Source organism: Eutrema salsugineum, unplaced genomic scaffold (genome assembly GCF_000478725.1).
Source record: "Eutrema salsugineum unplaced genomic scaffold, Eutsalg1_0 scaffold_6, whole genome shotgun sequence".
Taxonomy (NCBI): domain Eukaryota; kingdom Viridiplantae; phylum Streptophyta; class Magnoliopsida; order Brassicales; family Brassicaceae; genus Eutrema; species Eutrema salsugineum.
In genome coordinates, this window is record NW_006256547.1 from 13,354,196 (window position 1) to 13,359,488 (window position 5,293).

The 5,293-nt window shown below is 44.9% G+C and overlaps 1 non-coding gene across 1 annotated transcript; it reads left to right on the top strand.

Moving 5' to 3' along the window:
- The first annotated feature begins 2,724 nt into the window (after window positions 1–2,724).
- On the top strand, window positions 2,725–2,831 carry LOC112083738. Its single transcript, XR_002897870.1, has one exon. It is a non-coding gene; the product is annotated as a small nucleolar RNA R71 (small nucleolar RNA).
- Window positions 2,832–5,293: the final 2,462 nt, after the last annotated feature.

Here is a 5,293-nt window from a genome sequence, read left to right on the forward strand (position 1 = left end):
TGGTCTCTTGGATCTATTGGTATTTGGAAGAATCCAGAGTATCCATCAAGAAAACAGAAATAAGGATGATTAGCTAACCGTTCAAGCATTTGATCAATGAATGGTAAAGGGAAATGATCTTTTCTTGATGCAGAATTCAATTTCCTATAGTCAATGCACATGCGATGGCCGGTTATAGTTCTTTGGGCTATGAGTTCATCCCTATCGTTTTTCACCACCGTGATCCCACCTTTCTTGGGCACAACGTGTACAGGAGATACCCACCAAGAGTCAGAGATTGGATATATTATCCCTGCCTCAAGGAGCTTTAGTATCTCCTTCTTAACCACCTCTTTGAGGTTCGGGTTAAGGCGACGTTGGTACTCAATAGAGGACATGGCTTGGTCCTCTAGGTGGATCCTGTGGGTGCATATATCAGGAGAGATCCCTCTAATGTCAGCCAAGGAATACCCTATGGCTCTTCTGAATTTCCTTATTTCATTAAGCAATGCACGTTCTTCATGTTCAAGCAAGCTATCGTTTATGATCACAGGAAAAGTCGAGTTCAGACCTAAGAACGCATACCTGAGCCCTGTTGGTAGAGGCTTGAGCTCAACAGGGGGTGCGTCTGCCTCATTCCAATCGGCATCAAAGCTGCATTGGCTTGGAACAGCTTCCTCGGCCTTCGCTTCATTCTCGCGCGGTTTACCATCGGCCTCGGTATGAGTTGTCACGGCCATGATATCCCGAGGTGTCTCTTCTTTTCCCTTGGACTCCTCGCTGTCTAGAATGTCGAGGCTGCTCGTGTGGAGCTCCAAAAACCTCGCTTCAGCTCCAAGTTCCCTCGGTTGGTCCAAAAGACGCTTGTACACCTCGCTTTCCTCGTTCAAGTACCCGTGCTCGCTTTGTTCACGTGTCAAGACCACTTGTAATGGGTCTTCTGCGTTTAACTCTTCAAGGAGCTCATCAGCCAGCTCCACCATTACCTCCACATAGAAAACCTGACCTCCAATGGTCGGTTTCTTCATCATCTCCTTCACATTGAACTTCATAGTCTCGGAACCGATGTGTAGTTCAATCATTCCTCCTCTCACATCTATTATGGCTCCTGTGGTTGCTAAGAACGGTCGGCCCAAGATGATAGGGTCTAATGGTTCCTCGTCCATCTCAAGAACTATGAAGTCCGTGGGGATTTCTATCTCACCGATCCTCAAAGGTAGATCCTCAAGCAACCCCACCGGTAATCTAACCGATCTATCAGCTAATACAAGATAGATCTTGGCCGGCTTGTAGCTTTTGTATCCCAATCTCTTGGCCACCGTGTAAGGCATTAAGCTCACAGAAGCTCCAAGGTCACATAAACAGTTTGAGAACTTCAGGTGACCTAAAGCACACGGCAAAGTAAAGCTGCCCGGATCGGATAGCTTCCTTGGTATAGATCTCCTTTGTATTATTGCGCTGCACTCATGACTCAGTATCACCATACCTTGGAGCTCCTTTGTCTTGTTGAGGATCGCGTCCTTTAGAAACTTCCCAAGCTGGGGTATGGCTAAGAAAGCATCTATAATGGGTAAGGTGAGTTGCGTGTTCTCCAAGTGTTTCTCAAAGACCGCCTTGGCTTTGTCTAAGATTTTCTTTTTGAAACGCCCTGGGAACGGTATCTTGGGTTGATAAGGTGGTGGTGGAACATAGGGCTTTTCAAGCTCGGTTGTCTTTTCCACCTCTTTTCCTTTGTCCTTGATCGGTTCCTTCTCAAAATCCGCTTCTTTACACGCATCATCTGAGGCTGCCTCCCCCTCTAATTGCTCATTGGCCTCAATGAGCTTTGTCTTAGGCGTTGGAGTTTGTAATTCCTTACCACTCCTCAATGTGATGGCGTTCACATACTCTTTAGGGTTCGGCTCCGGTTTACCCGGTAAAGCCGGGCCTCTTGATGATGTAGAAGCTTGATTCTGCTTAAGCTCTCTGATATCTTGCTGCATTGTCGCGTGCTGGCTCTCAACCCTTTGCTGGCCCTGTAACAGTTGCTGTAATATCCCACAGACGTCGTTCCCCATCTGATTCTGACCCGTTCCCTGAATCTGTTGTTGATTACCCATCGGCTGCGGATTGAACCCTGGTGGAAACTTGTGTTGCTATGGTTGGTTGTTGAAGTTATTACCCTGAGCCGGTTGATTCTGCTGAGTGTATCCGTGCTGTTGCCCACTGAACTGTTGCTTGGGCTGGAAGGTATTCTGAAAAGGAGCCTTTTGAGCATAGCTTTGTTGTTGTTGTTGAGCAGGGTACACTTGGTCTTGGGGATTAGCTACATTCGGGTTTCTGTATAAGAGGTTTGGGTTACTGTTGTAGTTGTTAAACCGCTGATACCTCTGCTGATTCCCTATGTAATTCAGCTCCTCTTGTGTTAGACCATCTTCATTAACATTGTCAAAACTTGGCCCTTGCTCATCAAACTCGCCTACAAAGTTTATTGGCTTTTGAGTCGCCATCAAAACCTTGTCAAGCTTGCTCTGAAGCTCTCTTATATCCTTTTTCATACGCTGTTCATCAGTAGATCCCTCTGTACGGTTTGCTCTGTCAAATTCCTCTCCATATGTGTCATTGGACATAGTTAGGTTCTCGACTAGTTCCATTGCCACATTGATCTCTTTCCCAAGAAAATTCCCATTTGAAGCTGTATCGAGTTGGTTTCTGATCTTGGGGAGTGCACCTCGGTATAGAGTACTCAAGAGGGATGCCTCTGAGAAGCCGTGGTGTGGGCATTGGTTAGTATAGCTCCTAAACCGTTCCCAAGCCTCACTAAAGCTCTCGTTGTTGTGCTGCGTGAAACTTGAGATCTGATTCCTGAGCTTAGCCGTGCGTGATGTGGAAAAGAACTTTGATAAGAGCGCCAGTTTACACTGCTCCCAGGTTTGTATAGAACCCCTCGGTATATTCTTTTCCCACTGGTGTGCTTTATCACCGAGGCTGAAAGGGAACAAGCATAGCTTGAAGCTATCTTCGGAGACGCCATTTATCTTGGTTAAGTCGCAAACCCGATCAAATTGATCTAGATGCTCGAGAGGGTCTTCTCCAGCCAGACCGTGGAACTTTGAGTTTTGCACCATATTGAGCAGGGAGGCTTTAACTTCAAAGTTGTTGTTTTGAACTGGTGGAGCTTGAATCCCAGCTCGGTATTGGTGCGCATTAGCTCGGTCATTCTCTCGAACACAGATTGGAGGATGTTGTCTCTGAACTTATGGCGGTGGCGGATGAACATGATGGGCTTGTTGCTCATTTATATTCGCTTGGTGTTGGTTTTGCTGAGCAAGCCGTTCGTTTCTTTGAGCCTGTTGCTGATTAACATAGGCTTGTTGTTCATTTCTTCCTGCCTGCGCCTGATTAGCCTGAGCCTGGTGCTCGGCTGCCTGAGCCTGTTGCTCCATTCGCTGTTGTTCTGCCATTCCAAGTCTGTCAAAGTGCCGTTCTCTCTCGCGAGTTCGCCTTTCTAATCTGTCGATGTTATCGTCGTATGGGAAAAGCGATCCTGTGCTCCGAGACCTGGTATTCATGCACCTGAAAACAAAACAAGAACTTGGAAAGGAGTTAGTAAAAAAAAAGAAAGAAAAGCTTGAACTTAAGAACAAACAAGAGACTAATGCTCCTACAAGTTGGCAACGGCGCCAATTGATAACTAAGAGTTTCCAGGCTCTTAGAAGGGTTATCAATCCCCTTGTCAAAGTAGTATAAGGGGTGTCAAACCAAGCTTGTAAACGAGACACTAGCCTATGTCATTTGTTCTCTTAAGTCAAGACAAGAAGGTAAAAGTTTGGTGACGATGATTAACAAGCAAATAAGCAATAAAATTAAATAAAAACAGAGATTTAAACTAATCAAGATGCAAACAACAAACAGGTGATTCAGATGATGATAATGAATGATAAAGGTAGAAGCTTTAGACAGGATATTTGACTCGGGTGCTTCCAAGTTAAACTAATGGGTTAATGAATCATTTTATCAAGCGATTTCATTTAACTTTGAACTCAAGGCATGTTAATCTTCTCATGAAAGTATTAAACATCTAAACTGATACTCCTTCATACCAAAATTTCTTTTGAGAAGCACGAATCAATCAGCAATAAGATTCAGTTCAAATATGTCATTTAAGAGAACAAACTATCACTCTCGCGATGAAAGACTCTTAAACCTTTAACCGAGTGGTTCAGACATTTCTACAAACACTTTTGATGCGAGATATGCCTCAGATCTGAACCTCAAGTGATATGCTTGGATCCAGCCTAGAGATCTCGTCGGTTAAAGAATGAAACATGCAAGACTAGACACCTAAACCCACTAATCTATCTTGAAAGCACCCTAATCTACTTATCCAAAGCCGCTTAAACGACTACTCACTGATCATAACGAGCTCACTAAGTCTTTTGCAAGACGTGCAGCTAGTCATGATAAGGAGTTTTGATGCTGGATGATAAAAGAAATAAAGACAGAACAAGATTCTGATGCAAAAACGAGATATCGGATTAGATTAATCAAGTTTCACAAAAGAGTCAAGTTCTTAAAGCTAAAAACAGATAAGAGATAAGATAACTAGGTTTTTAGTCTCAAAATGTATTTATAGCAAAGGGAAAGTGTCGCGGGTCAGCCCGGAACAAACCGGGTACTGAACTGCTTCCTTGGGTTGATGGGTGAGTGCCACGGTGTGTCGGAAAGTGAAGCCGAGGTCTTTATGCCGAGGTGTGCACGTGAGTCAGGATTCAGATGAAGATCTCGTGAAAAACACGTCAAGAACATGCATGAACCCTAGTCTTTGATCCATCCTCACATGTGTGTTCTTGAGCCATTCTGTTCTTGATTCTGGGTTCGTGACAAGGGACCTCGGGATAAAATGTCGAGGGGTCAAGATGTCGAGGTGCTTGGGAGAACACAGTCCGGCATGCACGCCGAGGTCATTACACCGAGGTGTACTTTCAACACTTAGTCGTTTCCAGCTTCAGTTCTTACGTATGCATGCCTCGATCTAATCATGCCAAGGCTTTGGCACGAGGTCTAGTCCAGAATACTTCCAAGATATGAGCCTCGACTTGAGTGATGCCAAGGTAAAGATACCGAGGCTTGTGAAAACACTTAGCGCGTATCGCAACTCATTTAGGCTTGTATCGACCATGTCATCTTCCGGAAGCAGTAACTTTCAGCACACGACTCCAATTGCTCTGGGACCAGTTCCACAGTCAAGATGACTCAATAAGATCGAACTTTGGTGAAGAAACCATCGGAGCTTGGGGAGTGGAAGGCTTCCTGGATTTCACATCTTTGCGCC